Raw genomic sequence first — 16950 nt, forward strand, 5'->3', positions numbered from 1 at the left:
CTTTGTAAACGTGTGTTCGTCATCGCCTTACTGGCGTATCACCCGGCGTGATGGTATGGGGTGCCAGTGGTTACGCGTCTCGGTCACCTCTTGTTCGCATTGACGGCAATTTGAACAGTGGACGTCACATTTGAGATGTGTTACGACCCGTGGCTCTACCCTTCATTCGATCCCTGTGAAACCTTACATATCAGCAGGATAATGCACGACCGCATGTTGCAGGTCCTGTACGGGCCTTTCTGGATGGAGAAAATATTCGACTGTTGCCCTGGTCAGTACATTCTCCAGATCTCTCACCAATTGAAAACGTCTGGTCAATGGTGGCCGAGCAACTGGCTCGTCACAATACGCCAGTCACTACTCTTGATGAACTGTGGTATCGTGTTGAAGCTGAATGGGCAGCTGTACCTGTACACGCCATCCAAGCTCTTTTTGACTCAATGCCCATGCGTATCAAGGCCGTTATTACGACCAGAGGTGGTTGTTCTGGGTACTGGTTTCTCAGGATCTATGCACCCAAATTGCGTGAAAATGTAATCACATGTCAGTTCTAGTATAATGTATTTGTCCAATGAATACCCGTTTATCATCTGCATTTCTTCTTGGTGCAGCAATTTTAATGGCCAGTAGTGTAGGTTTAGCTCGTTGTACAGGAGCAGATCACCTTAGAATATAATAGTGTATTGTTCTTCCTGTACTGTATACGCACAGTAATTAAAAATTCCTTCTTTCTTGAAATACCCGGTGATACACTTTTAGTTTTAACAATACATCTGGTCAATTGTGCATTACCCAACACCAGTGAAAAAAAAAAGGGTTGTTTTTAGGGTTCAGTATCTCATTTGGTCTGTCTCTCTGTTAAGGCCCCTTTTTTCAAGAACGGTTAGACGTATCAAGTTGCAATTTATGTCCGGCACAGTTACTTCCAAGAAACTTCTAATCAAATTGCGTGTCTATGGAGTATCGCCTAAGTTGCGCATTGTAATTCGTCAGTACCTGTTATAAGAGTCACAGTTCGTAATGTTTGAGACAAAGTCACAGAGTAAAACAAATGTAATACCTGGCGTTCCCGAAGGAAGTGTTGTCTGTCTGTTGCTCCTGATCTACATAAACGACATAGCAGTCTTCTTGGATTGTTTGCAGATGATATTGTCATTTAACAGCTAGTAAAGTCATCAGGTAATCAAAATCAATTGCAAAATGTTTCGATGACATATCTGTATGGTGTAAAAAGTGACAATTGACTCTAAATAACGAAACGTGTGAAGTCACACACATGAGTACTAAAAGGAACCTGCTGAATTTCGGTTACACGATAAATCACACAAATCTAAAGGCTATATATTCAACTATAAACACTTAAGGATTAAAATTACTAATAACTTATATTGGAACGATCACGCCGGCCGTGATGGCCAAGCGGTTAAAGGCGCTACAGTCTGGAACCGCGCGGCCGCTACGGTCGCAGGTTCGAATCCTGCCTCGGGCATGGATGTGTGTGATGTCCTTAGGTTAGTTAGGTTTAAGTAGTTCTAAGTTCTAGGGGACTGATGACCTTAGAAGTTAAGTCCCATACTGATCAGAGCCATTTGAACCATTTGGAACGATCACGTAGAAAATGTAGTGGGGAAGCCGATCAAAGACTGCGATTTATTGGCACAACACTTAGAAAATGTGACAGGTCTGCTAAAGAGACTGCTTACACCAAGCTCGTCCGGCCTCTTCTGGAGTACTGCCGTGCGGTGTGATCCAAATCATATGTGACTGATGGAGGACACAGAAAAAGTTCGAAGAAGAGCAGCTCGTTTCGTATCATCGGGAAATAGGGGAGAAAGTGCCACGAATACGATACGCGAATTCGGCTGGCAAACATTAAAACAAGGCCTTTCTCGTTGCGGCAGGACCTTCTCCGATTGCGAAAATATTCTGTTGCCGCCGGCCTACTTCGGGTGAAATGATCGTCATGATAAAATGAGAGGAATCAGAGCTCGCACAGATAGATTTAATGCTCGTTTCACCCGCGCGCCGTTCGTGAGTAGGATGGTACACAAATGGCTTGAAGGTGGTTTGATGAACCCTCTGCCAAACACTTAAGTGTGAATATGTAGATGTAGATATGTCACACACTAAGGTCCATGGTTCCTTCGCGGTGTGACAAATTCAAGCTTCTAAGACAATATAATCAAAATATACGGCCATACGTGTCAAATATTTCGATATTCGCAAACTTACTCTTCAGAACCTATAGGATACCTTCCGTTGACCTTTACTGTAGAAGTAAAGGAAAAAATCCGAAAACTGTTAATTTGTTGTTATATCTCATAAAACTTTTATTTTTGGCATTTGTTGTCCATCATGCATACCACCTACACACACCATAATAATATGATGTTAAATATGAACGGCAATCTATACGTCAGGGTACATGTTAAGTGCTGGTAATGGCTGTGTGCGTCCTATATTAATATGAATAACTGACGCCATTAGAGGCCACGAATATTAGAGTACATGAAAAACCAGTATCGTAAACATAATAAGTAAAATGCGATTTGCGTAGTTATTAATTAAAATTATTAATTAAAACTATTTCATACGGCAAAAGAGCGTCTGACTTTTACACAATTATGTGTTTTTTACGCACTTTGCCAGGCTAGGAGCTTCCTATTATTATTCTTTACACACTTTACGTGTATCCTAAATATGGATTTTTTTCCACAAATTGTATGTCAGTTCAAGTTTAATATCAGACGCCATTTATGCATATGAAATAATGTTAATCAGTGACTGCGTATACTGCATTTTAACTGCAGGTCCTCTAGTAGCCTCAGTTATCTATATAAATACGGGACGCGTCTACGCTACTACCAGAACTGATTGTGTACCTAGAAACATGGAATGACGTCGATAATTACATCAGAATATTTTATATGCAGGGTGGTCCATTGATAGTAACCGGGTCAAATATCTCACGAAATAAGCATCAAACGAAAAAAACTACAAAGAACGAAACTCGTCTAGCTTCAAGGGGGAAACCAGATGGCGCTATGGTTGGCCCGCTAGATGGCGCTGCCATAGGTCAAACGGATACCAACTGCGTTTTTTTAAAAATAGGAACCCCCATTTTTATTACATATTCGTGTAGTACGTGAAGAAATATGAATGTTTTAGTTGGACCACTTTTTTCGCTTTGTGATAGATGGTGCTGTAATAGTCACAAAAGTTTACGTACGTGGTATTGCGTAACATTCCGCCAGTGCGGACGGTAGTTGCTTCCTGATACATTACCCGTGTTAAGATGGACCGTTTACCAACTACGGAAAAGGTCGACATCGTGTTGATGTATAGCTACTGTGATCAAAATGCCCAACGGGCGTGTGCTATGTATGCTACTCGGTATCCTGGACGACATCATCCAAGTGTCCGGACCGTTCGCTCGATAGTTATGTTATTTAAGGAAACAGGAAGTGTTCAGCCACATGTGAAACGTCAACCACGACCTGCAACAAATGACGATGCCAAAGTAGGTGTTTTAGATGCTGTCGCGGCTAATCCGCACACCAGTAGCAGACAAATTGCGCGAGAACCGGGGAATCTCAAAAACATCGGTGTTGAGAATGCTACATCAACATCGATTGCACCCGTACCATATTTCTATGCACCAGGAATTGCATGGCGACGACTTTGAACGTCGTGTACAGTTCTGCCACTGGACACAAGAGAAGTTACGGGACGAGGATAGACTTTTTGCCCGCGTTCTATTTAGCGACGAAGCGTCATTCACCAACAACCGTAACGTAAACCGGCATAATACGCACTATTGGGCAACGGAAAATCCACGATGGCTGCGACAAGTGGATTATCAGTGACCTTGGCGGGTTAATGTATGGTGCGGCATTATAGGAGGAAGGATAATTGGTCCCCATTTTATCGATGGCAATCTAAATGGTGGAATGTGTGCTGATTTACTACATAATGTTCTACCGATATTACTACAAGATGTTTCACTGCATGACAGAATGGCGATGTACTTCCAGCATGATGGATGTCCGGCACATAGCTCGCGTGCGGTTGAAGCGGTATTTAATAGCATATTTCATGACAGGTGGATTCGTCGTCGAAGCACCATACCATGGCCCGCACGTTCACCGGATCTGACGTCCCTGGATTTCCTTCTGTGAGGAAAGTTGAAGGATATTTACTATTGTGACCCACCGACAACGCCTGACAACAAGCGTCAGCGAATTGTCAATGCCTGTGCGAACATTACGGAAGGCGAACTACTCGCTGTTGAGAGGAATGTCGTTGCACGTATTGCCAAATGCGTTGAGGTTGACGGACATTAATTTGAGCACTTATTGCATTAATGTGGTATTTACAGGTACTCACGCTGTAACAGCATGCGTTCTCAGAAATGATAAGTTCACAAAGGTACATGTATCACATTGGAACAACCGAAATAAAATGTTCAAACGTACCTACGTTCTGTATTTTAATTTAAAAAACTTACCTGTTACCAACTGTTCGTCTAAAATTGTGAGCCACATATTTGTGACTATTACAGCGCCATCTATTACAAAGCAAAAAAGTGGTCCAACTAAATCATTCTTATTTCTTTACGTACTACACGAATATGTAATAAAAAATGGGGGTTCCTATACAAAAAAAAACGCAGTTGATATCCGTTGGGTCTATGGCAGCACCAGCTAGCGGGCCAACCATAGCGCCATCAGGTTTCCCTCTTCAAGCTAGACAACTTACGTTCTTTGTAGTTTTTTTTGGTTTGACGCTTACTTTCGTGAGATATTTGGCCCGGTCATGATCAATGGACCACCCTGTATAGCTGGTATGAATGACTGTTAATCATATTAGTACTCTTTAAATTTCGTACATATGACTAGGCATGTAGAAACTGCTTCAACTAATTAAACTCATGTTCTTATATCACTGTTTTTCTATTTGCAACAGATCTGAAGATGGCATCTCCGGCGGTAATCCGAAAGGATACCGCCCATCGACTGTGCCTTTCCGGCTCTAATCGAAGCTATAGGTATTTGCAGGTGCCAGCTACCCTGCAGCTGTCCAGCCAGCAGCCAGCAGCAGCAGCAGCAGCAACAGTGGCTCCCCACCGGCCAGCCAGCTGGGTCCCCCCCTCCCCCCGCCAGCAGCAGCAGAGTGTGGCTTCAGCCCCAGTCTCCTTCATCGTTCTTCGTCCCTTTTACTCTGTGTTTCTCTTCGCCTTGCCCATCCCTCGTTTGCTTCTTTGTCCTGTCCTATGTTTTTTCCCCTTATCACCATGTCAACCACCACCACCACTACTACAGCCACCACCACTGCCATCATATAGACATCTCCCTCCACCGCCGCCACCACTATCACGTGGTGTGCCCAATCAACCCCCCTCAGTCCATCCCCCCCCCACTCCTCACTCTCCAATCTCCCTCACTTTTTGTTGCCCTATCCCCGGCTCCTCCCTGCTGCGCCTCCTCTGATCCTTTCCCTCCACTCCCTCCTTCTTCTCCTTCCGTTTCCGCGGCCCCTGCTAGGGTGGTCGCCCGGAGGGCCACGGCCCACGCTCAAGTTTCCCCTTCGCCCTCTTCATCGTCTTCATCATCGCCATCGCCATCGCCATCGCCATCTCCAGCGCCGACTCCAGCACTGGGACCTGCCACTCCTCGCCACCTTCCAGTTGCTCCCATCCCCCACACCTCGTCCGCCGCCGTCAAACGCCCCAGTGTCACCCCTGCCTCCTCTGCACCTAAAAAGGCTCTGCCTCATCCCCCTTCCTCTGCCCAGGATGCCATGGATGTCTCCCTGCCGGTCCCTGCCCCTTCCTCCTCCTCCTCCCCCTCCTCCTACGGAACCTCATCCTCTTCCTTCGCCAGCATTTTCCCAGTGCCCCTATCTCCCTCCTCACTTCGCACCGTGATTCGGTCCTCATCTCCTCCACCAGCCCTATACCCTTCACACAGATCTCCTTTCCCATACCCCCATCACCCGCTTTGGCCCTAATGCCTCCCTCACCCCTGCCCCTTCCCCACCTCCCTCCCACCAACCCCAACCCTCGCATCGCCCTCCGACCCTCACTGCCATGATCACTCGGCTTAGTCCGACAATCATGGAGGAGGAGGTGTTGGCGGAGCTCAAGGCATATCCCCATCTGGAGGTGTGTGCAGTTCTGCCGCATTCACAACTCAGCCGGCCCCAAACGCCTTATGAAGGTCTTTTCCGAACACGCCCCCTCCATAGACCGTCTCCTGAAGGAGGGTGCCCTTCTCTTTCACCAACGCTACCAAGTTGACCCTTCCCGTTCCCCTCATCAATCCCTCCACTGCCAGAGGTGGTTGCAGTATAATGCACACCCGACATCTGAGTGCCGTGAGGCACCCACCTGCCCGAACTGTAAGCAAGCCCACTTCTTACAGCAGTGCCCCAATCCCCAGTCCCCCCCTCCTGTAATAACTGTAAGCTCCCTCATCCTACTTACTCCCAGAAATGTAAGGCCCGACTCCCTCCTACCACTCCTGAACTCACCGTTCCTGTCCGCAAATGGACGCCCCCACCCCTCCCAGCAATTCCCTTCGCCCACCCTCTACCGCTGAGGACATCATCAGATTCCTCACCATCGTCCTCCAAAATGTTGACCCTTTGCAGCGCCCCCACACCCTCCAAAAGATATCCCTCGCTGCCCGTTCCGTTTTCCACCTAAAAATCTATGCCACCTACACCCACAACCAGGCCCATTTCACCTTCTCCCATCTTGACACCCCCATTTAAACCCCTGTCATGGCGCAACAGTACCGTATCCTTTTCAACAACATCCGCTCCCTTCCTGCCAACAAGAACCTCTTCCTGCACACCCTTGCCACCCACTGCGTGGATGCCTTCCTCCTCAATAAAACCTTCCTCTAACCCCACCATACCATCCACACTTCGCCTTAGCTCCTTCACCGCTCCGATAATCCCCTCCCGATTGTGTGTGGCGGAGTTGCCATTGGTCACCACCACCAGATTTCATTTCGGCTCCAACCTCTCCTTCCCGACCCCACTGAACACCTGATCATTAGTCTCTTCTTCCCCGGCCTTACCGTCACCTGCGCCACCATCTATGTCCGCCCTAACGCCCCTGTTCCCTTCGACTTCCTCTCCCTCATTGACCGTACCTTCTCCTCCTATGTGATCACCGCCGACCTCAACATCCATAGTCGTTCCACTGCCCAGTTATGGCGGTGGCATCGGTTCCTCTCCTCCCTTCAAGGCGACCTCATCCCCATTCCCCAGCACACCCGTCCCGAATCCAACTCCACTCCCGATGTTATCCTTTCCTCCCCTAACCACCTTGGCCGCATAACAGTGGATGTCCTGGAGCCTATTGGTAGCGACCATCTCCCTGTCCTCCTCACCATTTCAGCTGGTCGTCGCCCCCGCCCCAACCCTCGTAATGACCCTCCCCCGAAGTACGTCCATGACTATTCCTGTGCCAACTGGAATGCCTACCGGGATACCCTCTCCACCCATGTCGATAGCCACCCCTTCACCTACCACCACCCTGATGATGTTAACCATGCCACCTCCTTTCTCTAGCAGACCTTTTCTGAGGCCGTGGAGGCCCATGTCCCTAATGTCGCCATCCACCCCCACCATCCTACCTTACCCCCACAGGCCATCCTCCTCCTCCGTGAATCCCGCCATCTCTACCGTGCCTTCCTCCGCACGTGTGACCCGGACACACTACGACGCCACTGGCAACAACAGTGACACATTCGAAATTTGCTCGTGGCTAAGAAACGCCGGGACTGGCGACACACATGCACCTGTTTAACTGCTACCATACCTATAAACTCGTCCAAGTTCTGGTCAGCCTTCCGTCGCCTTACCGGAACCAAAGCCTCCCCCTACTATCTTCTTCTCCATGATGATCACCCCTTCCCATACACCCTCAGTAAGGCCAATCACTTTGCCTTCTACCTCTCCGATATCTTTTCCATCCCCGATGATCCCCAGTTCGATTACTCCTTCTTCCTGGATATCCGCAATCGAACTGACACCTCTGTCCCTCCACTTGCTCCTGGTTTCCAGTACTTGGACAACATTGCACACACGGAACTCAATGCCCCGTTCACTACAGAGGATCTCATTGCTACACTCCGCACTAAACGCAACACCGCTCCTGGTCATGATCGTGTCACCTACCGCCACCTTCGTGGGGCTCCTGTCTCTTTCCTCTCCACCCTGGCAAGGCTCTACAATGTAGTCCTGTCCACTGGCTACTACCCCGACCTGTGAAAAACCTCCTGTATCCTGATGTTCCTTAAACCTGGTAAACCGCCATCCGCCATCTCCTCCTACTGTTCCATCAGCCTTACCTCGGTCTTCAGCAAGGTCCTGGAATCCATCCTCACCTGACGCATCCACCAGCATCTCTGTCAGCACAGCCTCCTTCCCGTTACCCAGTGTGGCTTTCGGCCGTCCTTCTCTTCTGATGACCTTCTCCTTCACCTCACTCATCTCCTTTCCGAGCAGCTTAATGCCCGTCGCTCCGCAATCTTCCTCTCCCTGGACCTTGAACGTGCCTATGATCGGGTATGGCATTCCGGTCTCCTCTTCAAGCTCCAAACCTTCGCCCTTCCCATTAACTACGTCTGTCTGATCGTCTCCTTTCTCTCCCACCATCCTTCCTGTGTCACCATCTATAACACGGACTCCTACACCTTTTTTCCCTTCGCCAGTGTGCCCCAAGGCTCTGTCCTCTCCCACCTTCTGTACCTTTGGTATACGGCGGACATGCCGCCGCCGCCACCCCCGGTCCACCTTCTCCAGTTTGCCGATGACACCGCCTTCCTTGCCCTTGCCCCCACCCTGCAGTGTTCCCAACACCTCCTCCAATCTCATCTTGACCGGTTCACCGCTTGGTGCAACCAGTGGTTGCTAAACGTCAATCCCTCTGAAACCCAGGTGATCATTGTAGGCAAAACCACCCCTTCCTTGCGCCTCCTCGATTTCTATCTAACCATCTATGGCCGTCCTATCGCCCTCACCCCCACCCTTAAGTACCTTGGCGTCACCGTCGACAGTCGCCTCTCCTGGACCCCCCATCTCCGGACAATCCAAGCCAAGGCACGCTCCCGATTCCATCTCCTCAAGCTCCTTTCTGGCCGTACATGGGGCCTGGACCCCTCCACGATACTCCACACCTATAAATCCCTCATCTGCCCTATCCTTTGTTACGCCCATCCGGCCTGGATCTCCGCCCCCCCCCCCTACCTTTTATAAATCCCTTCAGATCCTTGAACGCCATGCTCTCCACCTCGCCTATCACATCCATCTCCCCTCCCCCACACAGATCCTGTACGACCTCCTTCTGTTCCCCCACCTCCTGCTTTTCCTTGAAAGGATATGGCTCCTGTACACCTCCTGTAAACTCGATCCTCCTCACCCGCTTGTCTCATCCATCCTCTCCCACCCCCGCCCACTGCTGCACCTGTATTCCCACGTCCCACCCGGTCTCCATCTCTCCACCCTCCTTACCCTCTCCCAAGGTGGCTTCCGCCAGCTCCCCCTCCCTGATGATGTCCTCCTCCCCTCCATCTACCCCTCCTATCAACTTTGATCCTCCCCTCCCACTTCCTGTGTCTTTTCCTTTAGGCACCCTCCCTCCCTTCTCCCTCCTTTCCCCCACCCCCCTTTCCACCACCCCTCTTCCCCTGGGCTTCCCCTCCCCCCTTCCTCCCTCCCCCCTATCTCCAGCCCAAGGCGTCTCTGCTCTCCCCTCTCCCTCTCCCACCCCCTCTCCTCCTCTCTTGGCAGGTCCCCGGACTCGTACACGCTCAGTGGACATTCGTGCGCCGGAGATCGTCGCCATCAGTGTCTAGTGTGTGTGCCTTTGTTTTGTGTTTAGTGTTCTTTCGCCGTCACGCCACCACTGTTTACCAGTGCCGTCGCAGTCGTCTGTGTTTTGTGCGCCGTGTCAACGGGTTTTAGTGTTTTTTCTCGTCCAGCGTGAACGGCTTCATGTTTATTGTTTCTCGTGTCTACAGTTTTTGCCCGCCATTTTTATTGTACTATCTGTACCACCTTTATGTCATATTTCTTGTAGCACTAGCGGCTGAAGAGCAGCGTAATATGCTGCTGACAGCCCACCTTTGTATAAGGTGATTAAAATAACAATAAATTTAAAAAAATCTGAAGATGGCACTGACTGAAATCGATAGTTTTGAACTGTACAGTTTATTGGATCATGACGGACTTTTACAAATAAAGTAAGTAACTTAAGCTTTCAAGCCAATGCAATTAAAAGATATGGCTATAGTTGTCACATATTTTGGTACTAGCAAACTCATTCTTCAAACACTATACATGAACTATTTACATACACCTGAGACCTGGTGGTTTACCAGGTTAAATGCGTGCCTGTGTACAAAGAGGTCGCGCGTACGAATCTTGGTCGGACCATGCAGTTTCATTCTTCGTTGCAGTCTAGCCTTCACCTCTCAAAGATGTAAAAAGTCGTCAGGCACAACACGTGTTCCACATTAAACTATAGGTCCCGTTTCCCGAGCTGGATATTGGACTAGTTTAGGGGCGTCCAGTAGATAGACTAGAACCAGGCCATTGAGCCACACGAAGTAATTAAAATTACCTACTCTGAAGGGCCAACGAAACTAGTATAGGCACGCGTATTCAAGTACAGAGATATGTGAACAGGCAGAATACCGCGTTGCGATCGGCGAAGCCTATATCAGACAACAAGTGTCTGGGGCGGTTGTTAGATAGGTTACTGCTGCTACAATGACAGATTATCAAGATTTAAATTAATCTGAACGTGGTGTTACAGTCGGCGGAACGAATGATGGGACGCAGCATCTCCGAGATAGCGATGAAGTGGGGATTTTCCCGTACGACCATTTCAAGAGTGTACCGTCAATATCAGGAATCCGGTAAAACATCAAATCGCTGCAGCGGGAAAGGGATCTTGCACGATCGGGACCAACAACGACTGAAGAGAATCATTCAACGTGACAAAAGTGCAAGCCTTCCTCAAATTGTTGCAGATTTCAATGCTGGGCCATCAACCATTGCCGCGTGGAGTTGCCGCGTCGTTTGAGGCGCCACGCCACGGACTGCGCGGTCCCTGTCGCCGTAGGTTCGAGTCTTCCCTCGGGCATGGGTGTGTGTGTTGCTTTTAGCATAAAGTTAGTTTAAGTAGTGTTAAGTCTAGGGACCGATGACCGCAGCAGTTTGGTCCCTTAGAAATTGACATACACACATCAACAAGTGTCAGCGTGGTTCAAATGGTTCAAATGGCCCTGAGCACTATTGGACTTAAAATCTCAGGTCATCAGTCAAAAAAAATGGTTCAAATGGCTCTGAGCACTAAGAGAATTAACTGCTGTGGTCATCAGTCCCCTAGAGCTTAGAACTACTTAAACCTAACTAACCTAAGGACATCACACAGATCCATGCCCGAGGCAGGATTCGAACCTGCGACCGTAGCAGTCACGCGGTTCCGAACTGAGCGCCTAGAACCGCTAGACCACCGCGGCCGGCGGTCATCAGTCCCCTAGAACTACTTAAACCTAGCTAACCTAAGGACATCACACACATCCATGCCCGAGCCAGGATTCGAACCTGCGACCGTAGCGGTCGCACGGTTCCAGACTGAAGCGCCTAGAACCGCTCGGTCACGACGGCCGGCGGTGTCAGCGTGCGAACCATTCAACGAAACATCATCGACATGGGCTATCGGAGCTGAAGGCACACTCGTGCACCCGTCAGACTGCGTGACACAAAGCTTTACGTCTCGCCAGGTCCCGTCAACACCGACATTGGACTGTTGACGACTGGGAACATGTTACCTGGTTGGACGAGTCTCGTTTCAAATTGCATCGAGCGGACGGACGCGTACTGGTATGGAGACAACCTCATGAATCCATGGACCCTGAATATCAGCAGGGGACTGTCAACCTAGTGGAGGCTTTGTAATGGTGTGGGGCGTGTGCAGTTGAAGTGATATGGGACCCCTGATAGTCTAGATAAGACTCTGACAGGTGACATTCTTGTCTATTGTGCATTCCGACGCAACAATGCGACACCCCACACGTCCACAATTGCTACAGTGTGGCTCCAGGAACTCTCTTCTGAGTTTGAACACTTCCGCTGGCCACCAGACTCCCCAGACATGAACATTATTAAGGATATCTTGGATGCCTTGCAAGTGCTGTTCAGATCTCCAGCGCTCGTATTCTTACAGATTTATGGACGGCCCTGCACGGTTGATAGCGTAATTTTCCTCCAGCACTGCTTCAGACATTAGTCGAGTCCATTCCAAGTCGTGTTGCAGCACTTCTGCGTGCCTTCTGGGGCCCTACACGGTATTAGGCAGCTGTACCGGTTTCTTTGGCTCTTCACTGTGTATACGTAATTAAAGTTGTACGGAAGCTTCAGAGGGTGACTCCTACTTACACTTGCGCGGTTTTCCACGTGTGTTCTCCAATACAGACTTCGCCCCAGTTCCGTCCGTTGGCGCTGCTTCCGCCTAGCGTCTGACGCGGAAAGCTGTTTAATTACCCAGAGGAACTCCGACCACAGACTCTCCCTGCTGCCTGGTATTTCGACAGCGACTCTCTTTGTGCTGTACCTCAGGGTTCTCACTCTTTCATACTGCAGGCGTTCCAGAGGACCCTTCTCAGCGTCCCTTTGTGTCTGCGACCGCAGATCAATTCACAAAGGCAGCTAAACATGGCAAAGCTACGTGTTGTAGTCTCTGCGAAACGCTGTGGTCGGCCTTTCAGTGTGCTTTGTTCACATGAGTTTCTTAATCAAAAGTTGTTCACTTTCCCTCCACATAGAAGAAACTTTTCGAACACTTTTCCAACAGCTGCTACCTTGTTGACCTTTTTCAGTGCCAAATAGCTGTTCAAATGTTTGAAAAGGTCTTATACGATGTGTACAAAGGCTTCAGTACTGCGAGGTTTATAGTTTTTGCATTCTTTTCCTACTCACATCACTTTTAACTTCCTCGCGAAAGCACATAACTTTATTTCTGCTGACAAATCGAGTCTGTGCAGAACTTAAGAGACGTAGCGCAGTGGCTAGCACACCTGTCGCATTCAGAATGACGGCGGCCGAAATCAACGTCCAACCATTGAGATTTAGACGACCGATATCCTTCACCAGCCTTGAAACATTCCGGACCTGTGTATCATCTGTAATGCCCTCGATGTTGACGGGATGTTAAAGCGCACTTTTCTTTTTTTCTTTCGTTGCTGACATGTAAACACGGTAAAAGGAACCTAGCGATCTTGAACTCATATGATAATTGTGAAACGTCCCCTTAGAACAATTTCTGAATTACTGTGCTGATAAACCTCTTACATTGTTTGCTTTTCAAACAGCTGAGCAAAACTGAACGTACTCAAACATTCACTAAAGTGACACACAATATTTTTAGCGCAACGCAATCTGACTTTCCAAAATCCCTACAAAAGAATGGCCCTGACTAACATTAACCTATACGTTTCACAAATCACTTACCTCACAAAAATCTTCGTTACTCGAACTACTGCAATACAGCGAGCGCCACTACTGCCAACTAAATAAAAGATTCAAACTACGGAAGGCACTATCTACTGATAGGCATAGTTAGCAAATGAAAGATTTTAATAGAGAACAAACAATGTATTTACCTTAATAGTGTTGAAAAATCATAATATACATAGCAGTTCATGACATCCAGTCTTACAAATTTCAAAACTCCGCCATCTCTCTCCCCACATCCACCACTGCTGGCGGCTCACCTGCAACTGCGCAACGCTACGCGCTGTTAACATCCAGCTGCCCAACGCTACAATGGCTAGTATTACAACAATGCCAACCAGCCACAGACTGCACAGAGCACAGCCAGTGATTTTCATACAGAGCACTACGTAACGTTGCCAATAAGAAAACATAAACAGCCTACTTACAATTGAAATTGTGTACCTGATTAGGAATGCCTTAATTGAAGCCTGAGAAATGTAGGCGCCTTCATTCTAGTGTCGAGTTGTAATTTAAACACCCATTTCCTTATATTAGTTTTATTGGTAAGTCACACAGACAGGTCTTTCACTCTGGTAACGAGCTGTTAATGATACTACAATAAATAATGGTACAAATCATAGCAACAAAGCTAACCAACCTAACTATTGTTATTCCTTTCCCTTTGCTTTTCAGTAAGAAAATAGTAGTATACAACATAACATTTTAGTGATACCTTATTTCTTTTCCTTTTATCTGTCGAAACTTCATGCACCGTCCATCCAAAATAATCCGAGGCTGATTTCATTACCGATCCGTAGCGACGTTGCCGTGGTATCTACGGTGGCGTTTGAATTACTAACAGTAAATAACAGATGTGCATTCGACTAGTCACTTGGCAGCAGGCACTGTTTAAGGGGCTCCGGAAAGGCAAAAAATCATGAAAAGTTCAATTTTTACTTTTTTGCGTTTTCTGAATCTGCAGACTATTACCTTTTAATAGATATATAATTTATTCAATTCCGAAGACTACAACTATTTTTAACTTTTTTTTGAAATGTGTTCTACATGGGAGTGACCCACTGTGGCGCTGTTAAACTGCTGTCAAATGGTGTTATTATTAACGTCCGTGTTCATCAGGTACATTTTAGTGATGTGAGATAAAGTATGTGTTGTGGCTAACCTGTGATGGTTCAATATATATCGCTGGTGTGATTGTCGATTGTTTCATGTTTATTTACTCTGTCGTTATCTCGAAAATATTCGTAATTAATTCTGTTTCTTGAGTCTCTGTTTTGTTGAAGTATAATAATGAGTAAAAGTAAAGTTATTAGAAATCCTCTGAAGGCTTTTAAGAAAAGGAGAAATGTTGGAAAGCCAAAGGTATGTGTTATTACTGTAAATAATAACATTCTAACATGGTACGAGCGATGCTTGCTTTAGACAAGGAACGCCTTCGGGCTGTAGACAGGGCTGTAAAGAGTCTAGAAATACAAGCAAGAGTAAACAGGAGGAGGAATAAGAGGAAGCTGGAGGAGGAGTTTGCAGAGGATGAAGATAATCCATCCTATGGACCTGGAATGCACTAAAAAGTTAATCCAATCTTTGTCGCTCGATTCCCAAAACATTTATTTTCTCATATTAATTACATGTTTTCTAAGGATCTTCCAAACATATTTGTTTCAAACTTTCAGTAAATGTTACACAGTACCTTCTGCATAATTTAACACAGCCTTTTTCCAACAAACTGTATATTTTTGAATATATAAATAAAAAATTGCAAAAAATGTTGTGAATTTTCATTACAATTGAAAAAAAAATCATCTTTAATAACTGAACTAAAATTTTGTAAAATCCCTGTGTTAAGTTGTAGCCCATATTCCAATAAATAATCTGTAAAAAGTTCAACTTCCTACCTCAAATACTTTGTGAGGAAAGATGTAATTTATAAGCGTTATTTTAACATTGCAAGTATGGGGCGTTCCGGAGCCCCTTAAGAAGTGGGCGGGCAGCTGTAGTGTCACAAATCGCAATGGAGCATCATCTCTAAATCGAGTGTTCAAGACGCTTTCCAGAATGTTCTGAAAAGAAAGTGTTTACGTGAAGGTCATGCCTCACACTTGGACAAAAGGACGTTTTTCACAGTTTCATTGTTGTATGAACATTCAGTGTGTTCCACTCAATTGTGGGAAAGCTGTTTAGAACATCTTAACGTCTCTCTATTTTTATGACACCAATATCGAAACTTTTGACGGGATTTATAGGACAGATGGACACTCAAAACTGATGGTGGTGAAGCTGTGATATGACAGAAACGTACTGAGCGAGGTGGCTCAGTGGTTAGCGGTCTGGACCAGTCGGTCGCGGCGCTTATGTCCACTTCACATAGGGGCCGCGGCTGTCGCGTTGTCGTCCTCAAGGGAGGTCCAGTCAGCGTGCGATTGGCTGACTAAGTCTCACGGTCTTCTCTCCCTGTCGTTCCCGACTGGCGTGCCGGCGCTTGACTTTACGCCGTAACACTTTGGATAAGGGGGATGAAATTACCTTCCAAAACCTTCACGTACTGTTCAGTATGACCATGCCATCAAGGAATATCGCACGGATTATTCCGTGACTGGAGACTGCATACCACACACTCACCCTTTGAGGGTGAAGTCACTTCTCGATCGCCATATTGCCGTTTCTCAGTCGCCCAAATGCGCCAATTTTGCTTATTGACGAACCCATCCAAATGAAAGTGGGCCTCGTTGCTAAACCAACCATAATGCACATACTAATTCCCATTATACCCCGTGGTCAACTGTAGAGTTTGAACGTCCTAACACGTACCGTTCAGAAGTTGACGATTTCATTTCATATAGTTCAACAATTGTCGCACTGTATATGCAAGCGACGAATGAAAACTTGTACCAAACCCGGACCGAGCTAGGTGGTGCAGTGGTTAGGACACTGGACTCGCATTCTGGAGGCCGATGGTTCAAACCTGGGCCCGGCCATCCTGATTTAGGTTTTCCGTGATTTCCTTGAATCGCTTCAGGCAAGTATCAGGGTAGTTTCTTCGAAAGGATACGGCCGATTTCCTTCCCCATCCTTCCCTAATCCGATGTGATGACCTCGCTGTTTTGTCCCCTCCCCCAAACCACCAACCAACCAACCTACCAACAAAAACGTAAACAACGGTTGCACATTATTTCTAGAAGAAGCCAACGGGGAGCTACCCACATTTTTAAAGGGATCGTCACAATTTAAAAAGGAGCTTGTGTAAATAATGTACTGGAATTAAATAACAAATCATTTTATTGTACGAAAAAAATAAATAGTAAAATATTTAAATTGAAATGAAAGCTCTTTATTGTGAGATAAAGACAATTTCACCTGTACTTATTGTTTGAAGATTGCCACAAGAAAATGTTTCTCACACGTCTTTCCTGATGGCGG

Source organism: Schistocerca cancellata, chromosome 1 (genome assembly GCF_023864275.1).
Source record: "Schistocerca cancellata isolate TAMUIC-IGC-003103 chromosome 1, iqSchCanc2.1, whole genome shotgun sequence".
Classification (NCBI taxonomy): Eukaryota; Metazoa; Arthropoda; class Insecta; order Orthoptera; family Acrididae; genus Schistocerca; species Schistocerca cancellata.